The sequence below is a fragment of the Cupressus sempervirens genome, chromosome 8 (assembly GCF_028749045.1).
Source record: "Cupressus sempervirens isolate cs-2001-9-10 chromosome 8, ASM2874904v1, whole genome shotgun sequence".
In the NCBI taxonomy this organism is placed as follows: domain Eukaryota; kingdom Viridiplantae; phylum Streptophyta; class Pinopsida; order Cupressales; family Cupressaceae; genus Cupressus; species Cupressus sempervirens.
The window spans coordinates 465,568,490-465,595,705 of NC_143125.1; the positions used below are offsets into that span (position 1 = coordinate 465,568,490).

The 27,216-nt window shown below is 33.0% G+C and overlaps 1 long non-coding RNA gene across 1 annotated transcript; it reads left to right on the plus strand.

Annotated features, from left to right (window-relative positions):
* Positions 1 to 22,183: 22,183 nt before the first annotated feature.
* LOC149543251 (uncharacterized) lies at positions 22,184 to 23,480 on the plus strand. Its single transcript, XR_016355224.1, has 2 exons — positions 22,184 to 22,666; positions 22,837 to 23,480. It is a non-coding gene; the product is annotated as an uncharacterized LOC149543251 (long non-coding RNA).
* Positions 23,481 to 27,216: the final 3,736 nt, after the last annotated feature.

Genomic DNA, 27,216 nt, shown 5'->3' on the forward strand with positions numbered 1-27,216 from the left:
TGTACAAAGATATAAGGTGCCTACTTTCACGCCTTTTTCTACTACAAGGGAACCTTTTGAAACCTTCCAATTTTTATCATTAAAAGTAACTACACAATGCTCATCACCGAGTTTCCTAGCTGAAATTAAATTCCTACTTAGCCTTGGAATTTGTCTTACCTCATGTAGTAGCCAATGATTCCCATTCTACAACTTAATCCTAACTTTTCCCTTTCCAACAATCTGATAGGGTTTATTATCCCCAAAAATAAACAAGCCCAAAATCCTCTTGGACATAATCAATGAAATAACCTCTATGAGGTGTAACATGAAATGAAGCACTAGAATATAAAACCCAAGAATCACCAACACTTTCTAAAGACAAAAGAAAAACATCCTCTTTAGATTTTTTACTTACCATATTTGCCTCCTTGTTCCCTTCTAGATTATCTCCTTCATTGTTCTTTCAAGTCCAACAATCTTTCTTCATATGCCCTATTTTACCATAGTACTAGAAATCTCTCAATTCTCTAGATTGAGACCTCTTCCCCTTTGACTTTCCTCCTTAATTTTCCACGATTTCTAGAATTATTTCCTCTTTCAGTCATTCTGCCTCTGCTTTGTGTGTTCAAAGCACTTTTTGATGTAGATCTACCCAAGGTTTTCCTATGGGTTTCCTCACTTAGAATAACATCAATCACATCATCATATTTTAGGGTATTAGATCCAAAAATAGAATTACTCACAACCATTACCAAGCCATTCCAACTTTTAGGCAAAGAACACAAATTCAAGAGAGCCTGAATTTCTTCATCAAAATTGATACCCATAGAAGATAACTGACTAGTAACAGTATTAAAATTATTTAAATGATTTTGAATAGATCCACCTTCTACCATTTTTATATTAAATAAACACCTCATGAGAAATACCTTGTTTAAAGTGGAGGGCTTTTCATACAATTTCCTTAGGGTTTCCTTCAACTCTTCTATCATCTTCACTTTTTAAATATTAAATGCCATTGATGGTGCCAAGAATAATTGAATGCTTCCAAGTTTCTTTCTATCTAAAATATCCTAGTTGTCATTTGTCATAGATTCTTGATTCTTGGTTTTTCCTTCCAATGACTTCCATATATCCTTTTGATAAAGATAGTCTTCTATTTGCATCTCCCACAATTGAAAGTTCTACCCATTAAACTTGTCAACCCTCAACTTACCCTCGCATGCCATCGCTCCCACTCAACCGTGATACTCCCACTCAACTCTGAGACTTGCATGTAAAGGATAACTAAAAAACAACCTCACTCTAATACCACTTGTTAGGATTTAACCAAAGACATAAATAATAGTTACATGCAAATATAAACAATATCAGATAATAATAGATCACACAGAAAAGAACACAAGACACCAATATTTAATGTGGTTCACTCAATCCATGGGCTATGTCCACCAAACAACAAGTCCAATATTATTACAATCTATTGATTAAAACCTGATTACAATCCATAATCCCTTACAACTCAATACTATCGCAAGAACCAATTTTTGTGTCATACCTTGTAGAACAATCCCTAACCTAAGTCATTTTATACAAGTATTTTTCCTACTTCAGGGTTAAAATTAGTCATAACATGTCAGCCATAAATTGGTGAATATAAACAATAGCCAATTGGTAAATATTAGCCATTGGTGAATAGTAGCCCAAATTTTTTTGAGGAACCCTAAAGAATTTATGAAATGTGTACAATACTTCTCTAATTAATCACCATAAACTAACAAACACTTTAGGAGGTTTTTCTAGATTTTCCTCCTCTCGAGAGTGTAGAGGTTCATTAAGGTTACTCTCCTCACCTAGTTGTTGTTCTAACCTTTCTACTTCAGGTTCCAAAGTTTTACCTTTTTCTTTCTTAGTGGGAGACCTATTCTTAGCAGATGATGGGGCCTAAGGAGTACTAGTAATTTCTACATTTTTGCTTCTCTTTTTGTTAACAATGGAGGGTTCATCTTTGTAAATCCTCTTCCTAGTTGGTCTATGACTAGAGGGAGAGGCTTAAAGAGCATTTTCAACTTTGGGAACAATTTTATAGAAACCAATGGATGTTCTTTCCCTTCGTCCAACACCCTAGCCTCTAGGGCTGACCAACATAGGCTCTACCTCTTTTAGCTACAAGAACTCCTCCCATGTCCCAATTACTTTCTTATTCAATTCCCTTTCTATGATTAATTTTATTAAGAAATGGTGAGAGAGAGACTGATCTTTTCTTGACTGCACTAGAGAAACTTGCTTCTTAACAATATTAAATAGGAAATTTGGAAGGTTTACCTATCTATAATCATGCCGTAGGTGAGCCAATAGTTTGAAATGTATGACATGCATGTATTTGTAATGTCCCTCACATGTGAAGTACCACATGATAAACATGACTAGTTGAATAAACTCAATTGGCAAGGATAACCTAGAAGTACCTTATTTCTTATCAATGTCCAATGGAGGGTCTTAGTGTATATTGAATTGTGCCCTAGCTATTTTTAGGTCAAACTCTTTCTCCCAATTTTTGTCTTCCTAGGGAAACCTAGTGACCTCAACTACCACCTCCTTTGAGAACTCAATTCTAAGACCTTTAACCACTACAACACCATCCTTTAAGGTGCTCATGAATTGAAGAGCTACCTCTTCATCAAATCCTTTCAAAATAAGACAATAATCCAACCATCCCCTTCTTCTAAACATTTCATAGTTGATTACATCACCTAAAACAACTTGATGATCAATGGGCTTGTTCCTCTGTATACCTCCACCCATGGTCAATTCTAGCTGAATTGTGTAAAAACCATGATGTTTCAGAGCTTGGTGAATCAAGGTTTACAATATTATGACACTAGCTTGGTTATTTTAGAAAAAAATGATGTGTACTTAGAGAGTTTAATGCATAATATCTCATAATATCCTTCTTGCATCAAATTTCATAATTTTCACTTGTGTATAGGTTTTCCATCCAAACATGTTTGCAAATCATCATTAAAAGTTAAGTAACTACTTTTAATGTCCTTAATTTCATAATGATGCATTTGTAGAAGGACAAGTTACAAACATTTGGCATTAAGTATGCAATTATTTCTAGTCATCTCAATGAAATTTTGAAGTTACATATGATTTGAAATTGATTTAAAAAGCAAAAATTTAGTATTTCCCTCCCCCTAACTAAATAAAGGCATGGGTCCCACTAGGCTAGGATATGCAAGAGTGAATAATTATAAACAATACCAAATTTGAACAATGCATGAATAAAATAAAATAAAATGCATGCAAAGTTATGCAGTAGGTACTTGGCCACTACTACGGGACATATGATCTAAAAAAGATAATTAGAATTGACATAGTGATGGGATGGAATGGTAAGATGGAAGAGAGAGAAGGTGAAGTGGAATGGATGTGAATAAAGTACTTTAAAAAAGAAAGTGTTCATTTATGAATGCCTTGAACAAAGTCAAGAGGTATTAGGAGTCAGAGTAGGAGACCCAAACTCTTTGGCTACAGGAATGAAAATGTCCTCATTGTGCTAGAATTGTTGCAGGAACTCTTCATGTCTAATTGGTTTATTGTAAAGCTTGATATGATTCCCATTGACAAGTAGTTTGAAGCAAACAATAGCAATGGTAGATAGCTAAACTGCACCATTTGGAAATATGACAACAATCTCATATAGTCCTAACCAACATGTTTGGAACTTCCCTAGGGTATGCTAGTACCTTGAGTCATAAAGGAGTGCCCAATATCCTATAACAAAGGTTTTTTGTTTGATAAACTTGTCATGCCACTTTTTTCTCTTATGTTGAATGAGCTCAATATTGTTCAACATAGATTTCCTTCATTCATCAAGACTATTTAAACTCAGGATTTAGTCATTTTGGGGAATGGTGAGTTCCATCTTGAGCTCCAAGATAGTCCTTAATGTTTTATATTCAAATTCTATAGGCTTTACTGCTGACTTACCATAAACAAGCTCGAAGGGAGTAAAACTAGTTGTGGACTTCTAGGTAGTTCTATAAGTCTAGAGAGCTTCAAGAGGGCATGTGGCCCAATCCTTCCTATGGAGAGCTACCATCTTGGTGAGAATGGATTCCAGTTCCCTATTAGTAACTTCTACTTGGCCATTAGCCTAAGGATGATAAGGTGATTATAGACCATGTTTGATGGTATACTCCTTCATAAGAGTAGTTATGAAATTTGATGTAAACTGAGTGCCCTAATCAGATTAAAGATGGATTCATACAAAAAAAATTCCATTTTGATTTTCCTTGGGTTTTTCATGGGTTTAGCCTCTACCCATTTGGTTACATAGTCAGTGCACACCAGAATGTAGGATTTTCCTTGTGAAGTAGGTTCAATGGGTCCTACAAAGTTAATCCCCCATTTGTTAAAGGGTGTGACAATTACTTGAGGTTGTAGGGGCATTTCATTTGATTTAGTGGGTCTTCCCATTCATTGACATTTGTCATATTTCTTCATATATCTAGTTGCATCCTTATGCAAGCTTGGCCAATAATACACAGTTGTCAAGATTTTGAAGGTTGTCCTTTTGGCTGCAAAGTGACCTCCATAGGGCTTATCATGACATGTCTTCAAGACATCATATGTTTCATCCTCTCTTAGACACCTACACATGACTTGATCAGGTCTAGTATAGAACATAAATCCAACAATCCATGAGTAATTAAAGCTCTTTTTTGCTAGTAACTTTCTTGCCTGGTCAGAGAAGTAAATTGGCATTTTACCTATGGTGAGGTAGTTAGCAATATTTGCATACCATGGGTTTTGTGTGGACAATAGAAAAAAGGTACTCATTTGGAAAACTATCATCAATGGTTGTAGGATCATTAGGGACATGTAACCAAGAGAAAGTCAACTACCACATTGGCCTTACCAGGTTTATCAATTATGGTGATGTCAAATTCTTGCATGAGAAATAAACATCGAGCTAGTCTTCCTGATATTGTAGGTTTGTTCACCAAATATTTCATATCTAGTTATGTAGTGCCTAAACTTATTGAGGGCATAGACGGTTACAAGTAATTCCTTTTCAGTGACCATGTAATTAAATTATGCACCTTGCAAATTCTTATTGATGAAATAAATGGCATGTTTGATAGAGTTGACTTTCTATCTTGGCACAACACCAATAACATAGTCTAAGGCATTTGTATGAATGTGAAATGACATGCCCCAATTGGATCCTCTCAAAATAGGTGCTATAGTAAGAAATTCCTTAAGATATAGGAAGGATGTTGCACAATTAGAGTCCCAAGAAAATTCAAAGAAAATTCATAATCCTAATCCTTTTTTAGTATGTTGTAGAGAGGTGCAACAAGTTGACTGAAGTTTTTAATAAATCTTCTATACTATCCAACATCTCCCAAAAAATTGTGTACATCCTTCTCCTTCTCTAGCATAGCCAAGGCACTAATGACTTCAATCTTTGCTAGATCTACTTGGATGCCCTTAGATGAAATAAAATGGCCTAGCACTATCCATTTCTCTATAATCATAAAAAAATTATCACTATTTAGTGAAAAGGTTATAGTCTTGACATCTTTTGAGTTTCTAATTTTTCTTTTACTTCTTCAAAAGTAGCACCATAAATAGTAAAATCATCCATATAGTTAGTAGAAATATTTGAAAAGATACTGGTGACAGCTTATTGAAGTGTGATTGGAGCATTGCACAAGCCAAAATGAGAGACTAAGTAGGAAAACATTCCCTATGGGCAGGTAAAAGTTATTTTTTCTTGATCTTCTAGGGCTATTTGAATCTAATTGTAACCACTGAAACCATCTAGAAAAGAAAAACACTTTTTACCAACTAGGTTGTCAAGGACTTGGTCTATAAATGGAAATAGAAAATGGTCTCTCTTAGTGGCTGAATTGAGCTATTTGTAATCTACCCATAATCACGATTTTCCTCTCTTCTTGGGTACTATGACCAAGGGTGAGACCCATTGGCTATCAGATATGGGGTATATAAAGCCAACACTTAATTGTTTTTGCAATTCATTCTTAACTATATCTTTTAAGTCATGATTAACCCTCCTCTAAGCCTGTCAAACAAGTTTAAAGTTAGGGCTTATGTAAATCTTATGAGTGTAGAGCATAGGGTCTAATCCTTTCATGTCCATGTAATCCCAAGAAAATGTACTTTGATTCTCCCATAGTAACTGCAACATAGCTTTCTGTTGAGAGGGTGATAAGGCATTGTTTACATTTAGTTCTTTGTCTAGAGCAATTTCCATCTTAATAACATTATTTTCCATGAATAATTGGGCAATACAAGGAAAATCCATCCCATGAGGTAATAATGAATGGATAAACCATGTAGCTTTTGAGTGAGGTGATGAATTCAAGGATGGTAAAATGGTTTCTAAGATACATTTAGCTTGAGGACACATTGGAGATTCTGTTCCATATTCATTCAGAATAATTGATGAAATTATTTCATCTTCTTCTCGAGAAACTATAAATGATTCTCTTCCTATCATCATCAATTGATGGATGGAATTGAATTCTAGATCATCATCACCCAAGTTTGGCCAAATTACTTGGTCATCTAGTAACAATGGTTGTGCAAGGGAGTATAAAGTCAGGTTCTTGGTATAAATACCATTGGATATTGTCATCTTACCAGATCAATAAGCTATATAAGCATCTGCAATGTCCAACCACGGTCTTCCTAAAATTAAAGGATATCCTCCCATATTAGCCTTTGGGGAGAGAACAAAAAAATTAATTGGATACTCCTAGGAATTTAATGTGACTATAAATTCTTCTATCATCCCATTTGGTTTAATGGTAGAGCTATCAACAAGTTGAAGTATGGTGGGTGTCTCTCTGAGGCCAACGATATGTAGCCAAGATAATACCTCCTTTGTCATGAAATCAATAGATACTCCTAATTCAACTAAATCATTTTGAACTTGGACCCCATGAATAATGACTGCAACTACAGGACTCCCAGGGCCATAGTATTTAGGTATAGTTAATTTCTCCAATGTTAAGTTGGATAATTGTCCTAGGAAATGAATGGTTTTTGGGTCCTTCTTCTTCCTTCCTAGCTACTTAATGCATTATTCATTAATAGCTTTAGTATAGGTAGGAACTTCCTTAATAGCATCCAACAATGGCATTTTTATTGTCATCTTATTTAGTTGATTAAGAAAATCAATGACTACATGGTTCTCTGCCGGCTGGCTTTTATCTATCAACCTATGGGGAAATGGAGGTTCTTTGGCTACAAGAGAGGTCTACTAATTTGAATCACCTGTATGCTCAATTAGAGGATCTTCAACTTTAGTTATTATAGACTTTTGGGGTGTAGGAAGAGTGGTGCATGACCTTAAGTGAATATCATTCAATGAGATGGCATAGCTTTGTTGTTGATCCTATTGTTTAGTATTGTTTGGATTAGGATTAGGTTGAACTAGTAGTTAGGTCTACTTGGAAGGAGTATTAGTGGCTATAGGAAGAGGCATTAAAGCTTTCTACTGAGGTGGTGGTAATAGGGTTTGCTAACTAGATTGGGTATTCCAATTCTGAGGTTGTTGCCAATCCTGCTAAAGTTGTTGCCAATCCTGGTGAGGTTATTGTCCACTATTATTTCCACTAAAACTAATATTTTGAATTTTTTTCCATTGATTATTATTATTATAACTTTGAAGAGGATCTTGTGGCATACCTTGTCTTTGAGCCCATGGCCTTCCTTGAGTGACATAAAGTACTTCTCCATTTTCATTGATGGATTTGAACTTGGTTGGCATTGATTGTGTCTCCACACTTGCAAAAAACTTCCATCTGTAGTGCTTTTTCTTCTCCCTACAATGTGGATAGTATTCAGTCAACATGGAATCAACTTCATCTTTCTTTCTTCTGGCTTGTGTGGTGTCTAGCTAAGCGACTACATCATTAATGATGCCTTTCTTGAATTATGATAGCAAATTAGATAATTCCATCTTGGATACTCCTAAACTGCCATTGGACTTATGTGGTTGGTCTCTAAGTCCCCTACCTTTCTTCATACTAGCTCTAGAATAATTTAGGCATATACTATGCATATTAGTCCAAGTCTTTTAAGTGATATCACCTCCTGCCATAAGGTCTAGAGCTTAAATGCTTCCATCATTTACACCTCTTAGAAAAAGATGTTTCTTTGATTCCTCATTCAATTGTTGTTGTGTGTTACACTACAGGTTGAACATGAACTAGAAAGCATAATCTTCCAAGATTTCATCATCCTTTTGGGATATTTTGCAAATTTCATCCCCTTTTAAATCTTTACCCCTACAATATTCCTTATACTTTGTGAGAAACAAATTGCTCATTGTAGGCCAATCTGATACAACATTGGCACCCAACCCTATGAGCCATCTTAGAGCAGCTTCTTTAAGGGTAGAAGGAAAAAAATTTGGTTTTTGGGCATCAATTGTATAGTCATAATTTCTACATAGCATGTCAAACTCAAAGAGAAAGGTTGCAAGGTCTTCAGTGATCAAGCCATAAGACTTGGAAAGTGCAGAAACAAGTATGTTTTTCAAATTTTGGTTATCTTGTTGAGGAGGGATAGGAAAAGGAAATTTTGGTTGAGGTTGAGGTTGAGCCATTCTTGGAGGGACTACTTATAGTGGGGCTTGATAGATGATAAGGGAAAGTGGATTATCTTGGTATCCAGGTTCAACAAAGAGATCATTTAGATGCAAGGATTCATCAAAGGATGAGGGTATTCATTCTTGAGCAATAGGGAATGGATTTTCAAAAGTTTCTTCTTCATTCTCACTATGAGGTTCTTTTGGTTTAGGATTAAAAATGTCTTAGTGAATATTATGGGGAAGAAATCTCCCAAAGGGATCTCTTCTTCTATGCATGCAAAATAATGCAAAATCTACATTAACATAATGACTTAAAATTTGAATTAGATTGGCACCTTCCCTAGAAATGACACAAAAAATGACTATTATAAGGGTCAGGGGCCCAAGGAACTAGAATTGGGTGGGAGGCTCCCTCTACTATCTCCGAGTGGGGGGGAATAGAAGTCAGGGCAGCAGGGTGCCCTTGCCAATGAATAGAGGGCAGATTATTCTATAGATTGGGGTGGGCGAGGATGAGGATAGAAGGGCGGAGAGGCCTATAATTTTATGGGTGGAGGTGGAGGCTGTATCTTTTTGGAAGGAAGGTATGACCATCAATCAATTAAATACCTCAGTAGCAAAGGATTGTACATCCTTTCACATTGACTCCATGATTAGATAGAATCATGTGTTTTCTAGGAAGAATATCATACTGACTTCATTTTATTTTGTCAACTTGGGAGTGTAAGCTTGAGAGGGTGACTACAAAGTATATGCTCTGATTCCAATTTTGTCATTATAACTAGAACATAAAAGGAATGTTGAAGGAAACTAAGCTAGGAGCTGAAACACGATCTTGTCTTAAAGCTTAGAGTGATGTTTTAAACAATAAATCTATCTATGCACCTATGTTGTAGTAACAGTTCAATGATTCTATTATCAATGGCTACAGGAACAACATAAGTCTACTTTGCAAATGAACAAACATGAAAATAAAATCTATTCTAACAAAGCAGTTCACTCACCAAGTGGGCCCCCTTAGACGAGTGAATAGAAAAGACAATTAAGAAAGAAGGTGGAAACTTGAACTTTGTATTCTATTCATTCATAATAAGAGATTACATCTGATTCAAAACAAGATTACACACTGCTGATATGAGCAAGCAATCTATTCTATCTTCCTCCCAATAAAGACTTCTTTCAAAGTTACAACAGACATTATTTAAGAGAAAACTATAACAACTTCCTACTTCTATGATCACTCCATCAATAAGGATCAATTATAGATCATAAAGTTTACAACAAAAATATCATTAACTATGATTTGAATCCTCCAAGAATATAGTAGGTTGAGGAAGTTATATTTGTGCACTGCCATAACCAAAATCACACAATAATCTACTAGTTGTGGTGATTCATCAATTTGGTTAGCTTTGACTTGGTGTTGAAATGATGACTTTGAATATGCATGGAAAGTACCTACAAAATATTGAATGCAACAACTTCCACATACATATATATTCATTTCATCATCAATATTAGAAAAGGTATAATGTTCAAACTATCACTCTTTTCAAATCTTATGGCTACAAGAAGGAATCTACCCAAACATAGCATGGATGAGGAAACATTTATCAGCATGTAATATTCCTTCATTAAACCATAGAAGTCCATAGATTCAAGAAAACAAAGCATATATGAACTATCTATACTTCAATCTTCATGTCTTAACATATAGAGAACATATTCATCTTAACATATAGAGAACATATTCATAAAAACATAATTTCTTTTTCTTAAACCATAGAGTCATAAAATGTTTTTGCAGGATAATTGTCTAAAACCAAGATAAAAGGTTCTCAAAATAATGGCCTTTTGGAGGCTCATCACTTGGTATAAAAGGATTTCCAAATATTTGATGAATAAAGGATTTCAAAAAGGTACTAGTAATAGTAATCCTTATTTTAGCATTGAATAAAATGATATCTTGATTTTTTTGTCCATATGGATGATATAATCTTTGGAGCTAAAAATGGTGTTTGAAAAATGTTTTTTTGATGACATGTAAAAACAATTTGAAATGCTTATGATTTGGGAGCTAAATTTATTTCAATATGTTGAATCTCATAAGATTGGTAATAGAAAATAAAAATCAATGATTAAAAGATTACTATACTTGACTACTACTAGACTAGATATCATGCATGTTGTTTCTCTTGTAGCTAGATTTTAACAAGATCTATAAGAAATATACATTATTTTTGTGAAAATATTTTTTATATACTTAAAAGGAATGAAAGTTTATGGACTATGGTATGCCATAAAATTAGACTTCATTTTGACTGCTTACATTGATGCAAATTGGGTTAGACCTGTATGCCTAAAATGTGGGCAAACTTCTATGGGTCATTATATCCAAGATTGCTCAAGAATGAGGTCTTGAATGGTGACTCATAGCTCTCTATTCATGGAGTGCAAGGATTTGTAATGGAGGCCCTTAGTTTGACCTTTTTTATAACCATGCAAGTACACCATGGAACAAGAGATTCAAGGATCCAATATGCATGCAAATGGAGATTAAAACTAATCTAAATGATAACAATGCACAAGAAAGGAAATGTAATAACAATGCAATACTAATCTATGAAAAAAATATGGATCTAAACTGATATGCAAATGCAAGGATGAAAACTCATGATGGAAGCCATGGATGCATGAGCGAAGAAGACAAGAAGATAGAAGTTCTTCACAAAAAAGCTTTAGTATTCAAACTCCTTCTTCAAAAATCACTTTCCAAACCTGTAGCATAATAATAGCATAATAATGGATGTCCAAAATGAGGAGAGGGCTCTCTCTTATATAGAAAAACATGGAAGTGAGAGGCTTCTTACAACCAATATGGGATAATAGAGTTTGATTCATGTGAGACAAAATTCTACCAATGAGAAAAGAGGAGTGTTGGAGAAGAAAGTGGAAAGAGGAAAAAGATAACTCCCACATTAAGTGTAGATAAAACAAAAAATAGATTTATTTAATTTTTAATTTTTTATATTTCCTTTTTCATCAAAAAGAGATATGTAAGTTGGATTTTTATTTAATTAAAAGGGAGCAAGTTCTTTTAATTAAATAAGAAATATTTAATTAAATTAAAAGATGGGTTTTTCTCTTAATTAATTAAATGTGGATGAATTATTTAATTAAAAGAGAGGTTTTCTTTTAATTAAATGGGGACTTATTTTATTCAATTAAAAGAGATATTTTCTTTTAATTAAATAAGACTTAGGATAAAATGATCAACCTTAAAAATAAAAACAATAAAATTTGATCAAGAAAATTGATTTAATAAAATATTACAAACCATTGATTCAGAAAATTTGATTAATTAAATAATGGGGGCCCATAGTCTAGGTGACCATTTTAGGGTGCATACATTTGCCCCTCTTTGACTAATGTGTGATCAATTTGGGAACACATGTAGTTAAAGAAAGAAATTGAAGTGCTGCATAAACTAGGTCAAACTGAGGGCCTCCATTATAAACCCTTACACTCCATGAATAAAGAGGTATGAGTCACCTTTCAAGACCTCATTCTTGAGCAATCTTGGATATAATGACCCATAGAAATGTGCCCACATTTTATGCATACATTTTTGGCACCCACCATGGGCCAACCCACCTTTACTTGTTGGTTTTGGACATTTTTAGATCTAACCCCCTTGTACGAATTTGTTGGAGACAAAAAACCAGAATCTGAAAGATTTGATCATATCTCCCAAATGGCTAGGTATTTTGATCTGAATTTTTTTCAAGGTGGTGACATATTAAGGAAGCTTTGGTCCAATTTTTAGATTTTTCTAAGGTATTTTTGATTTGTATGATTTTTCCTTGATTTTTCATGAAAAATCATTTTTGGGAGCAAATTAGCACATTTTTCATAAAAAATTGCATTTTTGGAAAGGTCTCTTAATTCTAAATAGAGTTTGTTCTTTGTATTTTAATTTTAGAGATCACATTAGGGCTCAATAATTCGATTTGCAAAAACTAGTCTATTTTGATAAAATAGCTCCCTAGGGCACAAATTAAAAGATCTTTTCAAAATTCTAACATTTTTGCAAAACTCTTTGATTTTCAATAGGGGTCTACTTTCTACATTTAGGGTTTTAGATCCGAATTCATATCATATAGGTCCAATCTTTATGACTAGGTCAAAAATCAACAAAAAAAGGGCATTTAATGAATAGCTTGCAATTAATTTTTACAATGGATCAATGCATGATGTGAGATTTCATTTGGGTTATTTTCTAATTATTATCACTGTAAAAATTATATTTTTAGATCTAACCCTAGTTTTGCATAAGTTGGATATATAATGCATATCTTGTGTTTGTTTATTTTGCTCGTGGATTTGTTCGTTGTGAGCGAGCATTTAAGCATCAACAAAAGGTACAACAAAGAAAAGATGCGTTGCAAGAATTACCCAGTATTTTGTTTGATCTCTATAACATTTGGATTTGGAACTAAAATGAACATCTCATCTGTTTGGCTTGAGTGTTTTTACATGCTTTCATAGATTCACACTTCATTTGGTGCTCTAAAACTGGATCTAGATTTGCTTTCATGTATCTATGTTTCACATAGCAATTAGGCCCTATGAACACTATTTGGAAGATCTTAAGAGACTGAGCTTCATTTTTTTACTTTACATGCAAAGCTCCTCTTGATGAAGGATCCCCTTATAGGCAGGGAATGATATTTGTTATTGTCTTGCTATTTCGCTTGGATTTGTCCTCAACATCAATTAGTCCTTTCTCTTTTGAGATTGGTGGTGTTTATTGTTGGATTTTCTAAATAGTTGGTGAGGTGATTTCAAATTATTGTGTTAAAGAATCTTATTTGCTATGTTTGGGTAAGGTGAAGAGGCTAGAGAAGTATGCTCTATTCTCTTTTGGGCACATCAAAAACTTAGAACCCTTGAATGCAAACCAAGTCCCCATGTGGTACAAATTTGTGAGTCTTCCTTGATTAGAGAGGGTTAACCATAGTGGACATTCCCTTTATTAGGTCAACCATGTGGATGGAACCTTAAGCGATAATAGTCATATTTGACATGGTAGTAGCAACTGCTATATAAATGTCCTTGTGGGGGAAATCCTCATGGGTGCAGTCTTTTGTTGGGCTATCAGATCTCCTCAGTATCTCCAATTGATTAAATTCTTGGAATATGTCAAAACCTTGGTCCACTAGGATTAGATTTTTCCCACTCTAGATTACAAAAGCTATAGAGTTGAACATTACCAAGAACCATAGTGCTACCAAATTTTCTTTTCTAAGACTATGTGTGTGATTGGAAAACATTTTGAGAATATACGCAGTAGTGGTTCTAGGGATTAGATTGATATTGCAACACTATTCTTGTTCATGTGCAAGGTTGCTTTGTCCCTTACTCATTGTTTGAAGATATTTGCTTGAAATCCCTGACTGTTGTATTGTGTGCCTGGTTCATGATTAAAAATCTATTGATACACCTAGTTGGACATTTAAAACGAACAAAATTTGAGTTCCTCAATTGAGACTTTACAATCAAACTGCTTTTTTGTGCTATAATTTTCAATCTACCTAAGTTGATCTAGTTTAGATTAGGCTACTTACCCCATTGTTAGAAGCCTATTTGCACCTTGGGTTATTGTGCTTTGACCTCTTGAATTAGTAATAATTGATTTCATAAGAGACCTTGTTTGGAGTTGGTGAGTTAGAGACCGTCCTTGTTGAGAAAGATATACCTTGGATTCTTTGATATTATGCTTGGAGAGTCTTAGTAATCTCTTGTCCATCCTTTTTCATCAAAATTCAATTTTTAATTATTTATAATTTGATTAAATCATCCTCCTGGTCCATATGTACTAGGGTATTCACTCAAAGTTGTGGGCACCTCTATGGCAGTGTTGGTTTATGCCTATTGCAAAATTCTATCTTATCACATCTCCTTTGGACAAGTGAGTGCTTTTACTATCCTATTTTGGTACCAACATTTCTTAGGGTTATCCTATCAACTAGTACCTTTTCTTTCATGTTGGTTACAAGTGCTATTACATGTTTCTCAACATTCAAATGAACTCAAATGGTATCAAATTTCACAAAGTGACTCTTGGTCTTCTTTCTTCTTCATCTTCCATGTCTTTCTAATCTCCCATTTCCATTCTTCCTCTTCTTCATGTCTTCTTGATTCTTTTCCTCCTATTATCATATAGTCTAAATTCTTCTAATCATCCTTTCTCTCCTTCCATGCTTGATTCTTCTTCTTCTAGAACCATGGATCTTGAATATCTTGTTAGGGACCCTCATTTGAGCATAGATAAACTCAATCTCCTTCTTAAATTTGAAAAGTGTTGTTACTACAATAGATATATGGATGCTAACCTTTTGGAAAAAATGATTGAAAAAGGGAAGAAATCAGACATTCTTACTAGGATCATATTCCAAATATTCCTTATCTTTCAAGTCTTATCTATAATACCCCAAAATTGGCTCATTGCCATCTCAATCAATTCTGGTCTATTTCTGACCAATCCTAAAGTCCTATTCCAGTAAGCAAATTCTTATTCTACTACTCGGTACTTGACTTAATTGTTAGATGCAGAAAACCCTAATCTGCATTCATCATGCGTATTATTTAATTCCTATAGTATTTACTCATATTAGTCACATTAAACCTATTGATTAATATTTAATTTAATGACTAAGTATTTATAATTTAATTTAATTAAATTATATCTTAAGGCTAATGTGCTATGGAATTTCCAATAGTGGCATGTTGTGATGGTTAAGTTGTTGAGTTGTTATCTGTGCCATCAAGGTTCAAATCTAATGGGGATGACATCCCCCGTTTGTGGCCTCATTGGTTCATAGCTCTAGGTCAAAGCATTTACCCCTCTTTTTGCCAATAGTGGCATGTTGTGATGGTTAAGTTGTTGTGTTGTTATCCTTGCCATCAAGGTTCAAATCTCATGGGGATGAGGTCCCCCGTTTGTGGCCTCACTGGTTCATAGCTCCAAGTCAAAGCATTTACCCCTTTATAAAAATAAAAAAAAAGTACTATGGAATTAAATTTATTTAATTTAATAAATACGCCTATCTTGATTAATTAAATTTAATTATTTAATTAAATGGAGTACTTACTTCTAATTAATTAAGCAAAGTTATTTAATTAAATGGGAAGCCATTCCTAATTAATTAAATGGAGTTATTTAATTAAATAAGAAAAGTGTCTCTAATTAATTAAAGGATTATTTAATTAATTAGAAAAGGTAATTATGAGAGCATATCTCATTTTATTAAATTAAATATCTCTCCAAAATCCTTCTACAGTTCAAAAAGGGAAATTCTTAGTTCACTGTTGATAAAAAAGGAATAACTCCTTATTCTACTCAAATTAAATCAGTTAACTCTTTTTTCTACTCAAATTAAATCAGTTAACTCCCTTTAATTTGGGAATCTTCCTTTATGACTAAACTTCATCTTCAATCCTGACCATTGATTGAAATCAATCTCAACCGTTGATGGATTCCAGGAAAGTCTATTTAAGAGACCCTCATCTCTTCATTTTGGGAGAAGTTGAATGAGAATTTGCATCGAATTGCTGTTGGATTGTGCATTCATTTGAGCTCCTTACTTTCATAAGATATTCATTTTCTAGCTTAATCTCATTTAGCGTAATATGCATACATTTTAGCATAGCTTTCTTTTACATGTTTTTAGATTAAATGTGCATACTCCATTCTAGATTAATCTGCATTCTCATATAGATTAGTCACATTTTCTTTTAAATTCTTCGTTCGTAGAGGGTCTGGTTGCTTAAACACTTCAAATATGAGGATATCTAACAAGCAATTCCCTTTAGATAGAAGGCAACAGGTTGTCTTGCCGGTTGATTTTTGGATGAACAATCCAATCTTCATTCTAGGATGAATCCACATACAATGACCATGTTGAAGTGTGTGTGTTAGAAAAGGCCGCATTTTCACACATACATTATCATGATTCTTCTAAATATCGTTCAGATTCCTTATCTTCCAAGTCTTCTCATAATTCTTCTAAATATCATTCACAATTTTCATCTTCCAAGTCTTATCACGATTCTTCTAAATATCATTCATGTTCTTCATATTCCAAGTCTTACCACGATTCTTCTAAATATCATTCATGTAGGTCTTCACCTACCTCTTCTTCACAATATCATTCTTCTTCTACTTCTACCAAGAGTCTTATTCCTCTTATTGAGACATACCATAATAAACAATGTGAAAAGTGTTGTGATATGCCTATCTATGATGCGTATAGTGACAATGATTGTTATATTCCTACGATTCCTAAAAGTTCTCTGAGTCCTATGCTTGTGCTTAAAGGGGATGAGTCATAGATAGATATTGACGGTAATCCATATGACTCAAATCTTGAAAACAACATTGATAAATTTTGTGAACAATACCTAAATGATAAATCTACTTTTTTTGAGGAAGAGAAAGCATTTGTTTCTGCTGAAATAAAACATCAATTCCATAAGAGTTTCTCTTCTAAGAACCCTCATGCTGAAAATAAAGATTACATTGAACAAGATCATGTTAACGTTGAACCTTTGTATTTTGATACTCCCCTTCCATCTTCTACTTCCTCCACTATCCATACATCCCCTAAAGATTTTGAGTCTCTCAATTCTTCTACCAATCCTTCATCTAAGAAAGATTCTAATGCTTTTCATGCGGTTCCCTATAGTTTTTAGATTATGGTAAAAACAAGTTTTGAAGGGGCCCCAAAACCATTTAACAAAAGCAAAAAAGATAAAGCATGAAGCACAACTAGGTTTTACAAGGACTTGAAACCTACTATTTAAATAGTATCAAAATCAAGTTTTATAGGGACCTAAAACCACAAAAAAAATCCAAAAAATGGACCCAGGTTTTACAAGGACTTGGAACCTAGTTTAAACAACTGATTAAAGAACAGATATCACAACCATAAATAGAAACCATTTACCAAGACCAATAAATAAGATTGAGACTAGACCAAAAACCAGAGACCAAAGACCAATAAAAGCTGCTATTGTAGCTCTTTGATCATTTTGACCACTTCTTTACCAATCTCTGCAGTATCTTGAATGGAATCAACAGCTGATCCACCAGAAGCCTTCGCAGCTCTCTTCTTGGAACTCTGCTTGGTTCTCTTACTAGGACCCCCTGGTGACATAATTTATTCATTGGTACACTTTCCAAGACTTGTAGCAGTAGCACAGATACTGAATATAACCTATTCCATTTTATGACTGCTTTCCTTGATAAGCAGCCAAAGGTTTTTTTCATAGTCTTTGAGTTTGACTGGTATGTTTCCCACCTAGATTTCCATCTGACTGAGCTTACCTTGTTCCATATCCTAATTTTGCTGTATATTTTCCACTTTTTTTTTTAGACTCATTAACTCATTATACAACCATGAGTCAGCTTGCATCATGGTATCAACTTTTAGTTTTACAATGTGCAAAAAGGAGAGCATAGAGTCTCTATGAGGTGAGCCATTTTTATCCTCCTCCACATCAACTCTGGTAGGAGACACCACCTTTTCAATCCATTCCTCCTCCCTCATATTTATGAGATCTTCCTTAGCTTTCTCCATCTCCTCTTTATCATCCCTTACTTCTTTCAAATGGTCACTCTGGTTTCCCTCATCACCAACATTACCCATCTCAGTATTCTCCTTACTATTTTCTTCCTCATCCTCCTTCCTGCCTTTTTCCTAGCTATCCAAGTAGCCTTCCAAATTGGAGCTAAAATCTCCCTCATTCATGTTTTCTTCTTCCTCCAAGTTTTTTTTCCTCGTTATTTTTTGAGTTCTCAGATTCAGTGGCCTCTTCCACAATATGCTAAGGAGATTGTTGGGTTTCATGTTTTAGACTCCTCTTACCCTTAACAATTTCCTCACCCTTACTCTTCCTAGAGTGGGTTTCAATGGTAGAGCCCTTGTTTTTATCTACCAAAGGAGAAGAAATAATGGCCATATTTTTCACTAGTAGAATTATGGCAAATAAATGACTATGTGACTAAAACTTTTAGTCACAAGACTAAAAATGATCAAATTCTACTAAAGTTTTACAATTTATAAGTATAAATGACTAAATAAATGAGTAGTTTAGTCACCAAATGAAATCACAAGGTTAGAAAAAGATAAGTGACTAAATAAATGATCAAATAAATGACTAAAAAATTGGTCACTAATAACTAGGCAAATGTGTAGCCAAGTTGGTGGAAAGGTTTGTTAAGCATAGTTATTGTTCACCTAATAATAATTTCATGGCTTTTTTAATGAATTTTTTCTCATGCACTCTTTCTTTCTCTTTGAAAAGAAAGCTTAAATGTCTCCCTATCATATGTTATAATAATTATGTCTATTTTTCTAAATCTACTAATGTTAGATAGAGTGGCCCACAAAAACCCTGTGCATTTTCTTGTGTTTTTTCTACATCCAACTCCTATAGGTTATGGTTATCAATAATGGTCACATGTGTAGAAATTTACTTCTTACAAAATAACCACCATTTTTTTTAATAAAAAAAAATACAATCCCCTTTACTATAAATGTTAAGTGTATTATTCTATGATAAAGCTTGTAATTTTTGTTTGAACACATTATTTTAATGATAAGGTTTGCATTACAATTAAATTTACTAACCTCAAAACTATTTTAGTTTTATTTTTTCTAATCATTTTCATTACTTTTGATTTCAGTTGTGCATACATTTTTAATATCAAAGTTTTGAGTTATGTGATCTATCATCAAGATAGTAGAATAGTCATGGTGGTGAAAGATGTCTAATTGCATATTTATGAAAGCTTTAAGGAAGTAGACGAATAAATTATAACACAAAGATCAAAGAAAAGTAAAAAGAAAATAAAGGAAAAAAGAAAGATCCGAAAATAACCACAAACTAAGTTTCGATGGATAGAAAAATATAATCTCAATATGTTCAAATCCAAACACTATAGGAGCCATACAATTTGTTCCTTCCTCAAAACCCTTGCATTTGTGGGTTGGATCCATGACCTTTCAAAAATCTAGTTCTTCCATTTTTTCCAAAACTTTGAGCTTTTAGAATCAAAATTAACATTTCCAAAAGATACTTGACACTCTTTGATTAAGTCTAAAGAAAATAGTTGGAATTGGGTGAATCTCAATTTTATTCTATTGGGATGACAAAGCCATCATAGATCATCTTTGTTCAAAGCCCTAAGGGGGATCTTAACTCTAAAAAAGTAGATGCTCAATCAGGAGAAATAACTCAAAAATAATTAATGCAAAGGAAAAGATAGAGTAGAATCTATGTCTATGGCCTCCTTTAGAATTGAGAATAATGAATCAATTAGTACTATGATAAAAAATATAGAAATATATTTGCTTCTACTCCTTCACCTGAGTTACAAGGTTTTAGTTCAAGCTCGAGTTTGACAATAATAAAATTCGGATGAAGTTCAATCACATGAAAAGTTAGGAAAGATATAGAGATTACTTTTTTCTTAAATAAATTTTAATTTTAAAATATAAGTAATGCATCTAATAAAATATCAAACTAATTCAAATTTTATTTTAAAAAGATCTTAGCTTTTAATTCTTTATAACTAATAGTAATATTTTGAAAATTATATAAATAATATAAATTTTAAACTATTTATGTACATGGAAGATAATATCCAAATTAAAAATATAAAATTCAATAACATATTTTTAAAATTTAGTAGAATAATAAAATAAAAGAAAAACCTAAAAGAAAATTCAAACAATGAAAATCTTTCAATTAGGAGTCAACACAATTGTAGTCACATCAAACATTTTTGGTTCAGAGTTTGCATCCAATGAGAAGGGCATTAATTAAATAAATTGGCACTTGCACCCAATGAGGTACAATTGTATTGCCAATAGAATTATTTCCTATTTAAAAATTTAAAAAGAGAATGTGGCTATCAATATTTGAGGTCAACTTTCTTTGTTAGGTTCTTCTTTTAATTTTCCTTTATTTTAATTGGCATAAGAGAATAGATGTTAGGAAATACTAATTTTTCTATATTATTTAATGTAAACAAATGGTAGGTAGTGATTATTTATTTAGAATACGTCATTAATTTGTAATTTGAAATTAGTTTATATTTCTAATTTTGACAAATGTTAGAATATGTTAATGGTAGAAAAGATATCTTAAAATTGGATTTGTATCAAATCTAAGAATTAAGTTGAATAAATAAAATTGAATTAAAAATATAAAATTAAAATTAAAATGATAGTCAGAAAAATTATTTGCACATTCAAGTAAAATCTTATTAAAGCATTATAATGTTTATATAAATATAGTAATTATATAATTCTACTACTCCTTATGACCTAAATTAAGAAATCATCATATTAATTTCTATCACTTAGTCTTGAAAATATTCCGTTCTCATACCAAAGTCTCTTCATTATTTCATTTGTAGTCATGCATAAGCAGGTTTGAGCTAGAGCAGTACTAGGAAGGGTGACCTCCTATGAAGTCTCAGTTATTCACCTCTATGGTCATCACCTAGATCTAATGAGTACTACTAAGTGTTCCATTAATTCTCATGAAAGATGGGTTAGTGTGAACCACTACTCATGGAACATGAGTCAATGATGTTGACTCCAAAAAAATACACAATTCAATCGTGATAGGAACATGAAAATTTGACTTGTGAAAAATATCTCCTACTTATCAATGGATAAGCTCAAAGAGCTTTTTAATGAATGGTTTATAAGGCACAAAACTTGGTGAAGGTTTTGCAAATTGAGTTGCAATTAGAGTGAATTTACCATGGAGAAATCTTTGTAGTTAAGCATGCTTAAGCTAGAGTACTAATAGGATGGGTGGCCTCCCAAGAAGTCTAGATGCTTCACCTTTGCAAGGATCACCTAGATACAATGAGTGTTAAGTGTTTCATTCATTCTCATGGGATATGGGTTTGCGTGAATAGCTACTCATGAAACATGGAATAACAACTTTGACTCCAAAAACTACACAATTGAATACTGATAGCAATATTACAATTTGTCTTGCTATGAACTTTTTTGCCAAGTTCAAAATTTAAATGTATTATGAGCATGGAAAAGAACATCCTAGCCATAAATAATGATGTGTCTCTCTCATATATTCTAGATATCTTTGAATAAATTTCAAGATTTTTAATCATCCAAACAAAACTCAATCTGACTCTTATGTTATAATAAATGTGCTATTGTACATGACATATTGATCTTAGGCTAAGTTTATGTGAATTTTAAGTCGTAGTGAATTTCATACTTATTTTAGAATGAAATTTCTAATTTTTACTTTTGATTTTAATTAACTAAAACAAACCTTCATAATAAATTTCAAAATATTAATCCAAAGACTTAAACCTAATATAATTTTAAATGGAAAACATTTATATATTATTTAAAATGGGAAAGTTACAAAAATATTATTAAAAAAAAAAAATTAAATTATTATAAAATTACAAGCCATAAGGAAACCATAAATAATTAGTAAAATGCAAGTTACTGGAGATCTTACGGAAACCTAAAATATTCCACTTTTATCAAATAATGAAAGCCTAGATCGACTAAAAATCAGGAGCTTATGCATTTTTTATCCCATGATTTCAATCTTCAATCGAGTGAGGAGAATGGTGATTTTCGTGTTATTGGCATTTCAAAGCTTCTGGAACTACGAATTTGATTGGTTGGATTTAAACCATCTCTAAGATATTGAATTGATTCGAAAAGTGAGAGACAATTGCAAAGAATGGAGGATTTTCTATGTCGTGAAGCATGTAATTTGGAAGATCTTGCAGAAGATGTGTTGTCCCAAATCGAGCATTATGTACAATGCCTATTGAAGTTAATGAAAGAGTGAGAAACATTTCTTACGAATCTCTCCCACCTTGGAATTTAAGCATTTACCTCCCCAATTTCCCACCTTCAAATTCAGTTCAAGAAATGTTTCAGAAATCTGGCATCATCATGGTGGAAACCCTAAATTTTGGTACAGATTTTACTTATAGTTTACAGTATTTTCTAGAGTTTTAAAAATCGTTATCTCTAGAAAAATAGTAATAACGCTTATTGGATCTATAGATGCAAACTATTTTTCAGAAATATTTAGAGAAATGTGCTCTCATGGATATGTTTTCTGAATGTGAATTTTTTTTCAAGGATATATATGCGTAAAGCTCAAAATCAAATTTTACAACCATTGTCAATACCCTGTTTGTATGAGCTAGAATGGGAATTTGAGAACAACATATGGACATCCATCCAAACATAAAGAGAATAGATTTTGGTTCAATGTCAAGGTTACAAATGATATGGCAGATATAATAGCAAAATATGGACGCATAGAAGACACGTCAACTGTTTGACAAAATGCCTCAAAATTGGTATTTCATGTAACATGGCCGATACAGAATTTGCAATAGATGATTTGGTGAAAAGGCGACTGGAACAAATTACAGACGTGCATCAAGGAAAAATGGGGAAGATTCTGTTAAATGTTGAATTTGGAGATGCTCTGTCAAACTGTACACAAATGGTTTAAAATGCCAGTTCAATAAACTATTACCTCTTGATACGTCATGATTGCATATTGTGTACAGTGATGATTTGTTGGAAGCCGCTTGGAGAATGAATATGTGAATTCCTGGTACATGTCACGAGGATCCACTATTGAAACACATTTACCTATTTTTGAGGTAGAGGGAATCAAGCTTGGATGATGCTATTAAAACTAGAGAATGTTTCTCTCAAACATTTCGTCAAACAGTTCGCATATTAAGTTCGTGGTTTTCATTTTTTGCATTCGTTATGTTTTCACATTCTTTACATCTCATTCATGTTGGTGTCTACATAATCTTTTACTCATGCCCGCATGGTACATTTTATGTTTACTATGTAAAATTCCTACAAAAGTGGAAATTCTAGCGAAAAAAAAAACAACCCCTGGATCATTAATTGTTCAGCCTCTTAATAAATTGGGTAAAATTCTGGCCAAAATTGTAAATATCAATAGAACTTCAATTATAACTGGAAAACTATCTTATTATTGTCCTCTCACACTCAAAGCTCCTCTTTTATCATTCTTAGCATCCACTATTTAAAGTCCAACTTGGTGAGAGTTGATCAGCTATTCTTTACTATAATCTTTTGGTATTCAAGCTGCCACTTATTTGATGTAGCCATAAAGACTCGTGTGTGATCGAGGAAACATATTTCGAGGAAACATATTTCTATGGACAGTAAACCTGTAAGGACATATTAAGTAGAAGGCAAATATAAATCTTGTTGAGTGTATCTAATTGAACTCCTTGTACAGGAGAAACACCTGCCCAAATATAGTGGCAATGACAAGCATACATTTCATTGCTTGGGAAAATGACCATTGAAGTTACATTATTGCAGCTCTGAATTTGCACTTGCAAAATCAAAGGCTTTATATTCTAAATAGTTAGGAAATAAACAAGAGTTGTCCACTCTTTTCTTCCTAGTATCTTAATCTTGGACTAGGACTATTTGTTCAATATGAACAATCACTTATTAGTTCCTCCCATGGAACTATTGCTGAGGCTCCTAGTTAAGCGTTGATTAATCTTCTTCCAATTGACCAATTACATTGCAAACATAACAATTAAAAACCTTGTTAATAATGTTTTCAGGGTTTAAGTAGCTCACTGTTTAGGAAGGAATGATTTTGCTAAACTTTTATTAGCATTCAAGTCAGTTGCAGAACTTTCACAGCGACCAATGCAAGAGAATGCACAATTTCAGAGATTGTTGCAGAGAAATTTGGAGCTGCAGATCATATTTGGCAAAACCAAAGGGCTCTGGGTATTATGAAGCAAAACATGTGGCATGCAGTGCTTGTTTGTGGCATGCAAAGGAGTCATGCAATTCTTCGTACTCTAGGGTGCATATAATTGTAGAACAGGGAAAAAATCATATTAATGCATTTAGAAGATATGTCTTCTACCATCTTTAATTTGCAAACTAAACTACTTCATATCACAGAGAATCTTATTTTCCCGGCGTTGTCTTCTGGCGGGCACAAATGAAGCAGGAAGACCACCATTTTGAAATTATTGGATGGAAAGCATATGATTTGAGCCCTGACGAGATATGTGTTTCATTGATTTTATCCAGCCTTCAATGCTATTGGGGAGAAGAGGTATTTCGTTTCTGTATATTCTTGAAATTACCTTACTAGTGAATTTATTAGTTGAAAGAGAATGTTATGAATCGTGCTATAAGTACCATGAGATCAATATTAAAATCCAAGAATATTCTGAATTTTGTTGGAAGTACTATCAGATCCATTTTAACATGATGTGTAGATCTAGATCCTTTACTGGATATTTGTGTAGCTAATATGGCCAAAAGTTTGTTTAAAATTGTTGTTTTATGTTTAAAATCTATTGATTCTTCATGGTAGAACAGCCACAAAATCTTGTTCATGTGTTTATTTGCCTTTGCATTCGATCTATAAAACATTCATAGGATGTGATTCATTTGCAGAGATTTCAGGCTTTTATGATTTCACCAATTAATCCACACCAATATGGAACTCTAGCATTGATCGGCCATGGGCATCTTTTCTCTTGACCTTTAATAACAACCTGAGTGCTACGTTAGTTATGTCAAGATGGATCAATTTTTCTGCTCCAACTTAATTAAAAATGAACTTATTTTTGCTTTCCTAAGGCAATAGGTAAAAGTCGATTTGGATTATAATAAAAAAACCCATATGCAACCTTTAAAGCTTCTTTGAAACTTGATAAGTAGGAGATAATTTCCACAAGTCAAATTATGATATTGCTATCAAAATTTAACTACATAGTTAAATCCTATAGCAATATCACAATTCGTTGAAACCTATTAGATGAGAATAATACCAGGTAAAATATGGCTTTATGCTTATCTAAAGCTATTGGATGGAAACACCAATTAAAATGTAATTTCATGACATTTCTATCTCAGAATTACCAAAATAACAAAGATTTAATGAAATTGGGAAGAAACCAGAGGAAATTTGTTTTTACCAAATCTATTCTTGTAAAACATGGTCATACAATTTCTAATGGAAAACCTGTACAACCTCTTGCAGTAGAAACATTGAAGGAGGAAGGCTCGAATCTTATCTTCAACATGACCCTTTGTCTCCAACAATATGCCATCACCAACACATATTGCTAAATAGAGTTGGTGTTGCTAGAAAAGAATGCCTGTGATCATTACCAGCCATTATGATGATTACGCTCTACAATTTTTTTATCACAACCAAACAATTTTGTTTCAGCTTTATTTTCGCCATCTTCAATATTAATCATATCACGAGAACCTTCATTAGAAGCTCTCCTTAGGTTGGACCAGATCAAAAGTATAAAAGTAATTGCTAGAAAAGAACGAAGAAACACACTCCTCCCAATAGACATGGAACAGGTGAATGCCATAATGTGTTGTGAGAGCATTAAAACTATCTGTTGTTATCTATGTAGTCAGCTTTCAACTTTCCTAATGCACTTCCTTCTCATTCTTCATGGGGTATATAAGATAATTCTAGATTTAAATTCCTAGTTAATGAGCAGATGGTCCAATATATTAGCTAGTAATAGAATAAGATATTAATGGAAATAAACATATTAACCAATTGACATTTATATGCGGAAGACTTATGATTTTAATAAATCATACAAAATTAAAGGCAAAATACCAAAATCATTCTTCCATTTTTTTGGCAGGAACTTAGCTGCCCTGCAGCCCTTGTTGTGTCATGTAAAGATGATAGAAAATCTCTTAGTATAATTTATGGATAAAATGTAGATCAATAGCCATGACTTTGCTGCTCTAGTTTACTTTATTGTTAGTATGTTTATGTGCATTTATGTGATGCTTTATTGACAAATTTGAATTTTACTTTTCACAATTTTTTGAGTTTCTCCTTAATTGGCAGTAATGGTGGGAATATGCAGATTAGGTAGCAGAACTTCTGGATATGAGGAATCATGGAGATGGAACAAATTTAATGCATATACTAAATAGAGCATTACCAATCAGTCTACACTTTGAGCATTCACTTGAATAAAAATCCTTTGGTTTCTTATAAGTGAGTGCAACACATTTTCAGTAATGTAAAGCTATTTATATTGGGATTATCTTGCAAATTCAGCAAAATCTCTTAATTTCCTAGCTGTATGATTTTAACATCAATAATTGTTTGTGTTATATGGTTACAGAAATATGAATAGACCATATAGCTCGGTGAGAAAAGCTTAGATTTTGTAGAATGGAATTAATCTTTAACAAACAATGAATCTCAACTGAGAAATGAAGATTGACTTGGGAGCTTGGAAAAGTTTCCTATTATGCTATGGTTGTGGTATATAAGTTCCAAGGCTTATTTCCACTTGAGGAATTTGGAGGAGTCCCTTGATTTACTGTTGAAGTATGAGGAAGACAATTATCTTGCAGAAAGGTGTGTACACTAAATTTTTTCTATTAGACATAATTTTTATTTGAGTTCCCAAGGTTCTTATGAACATATAT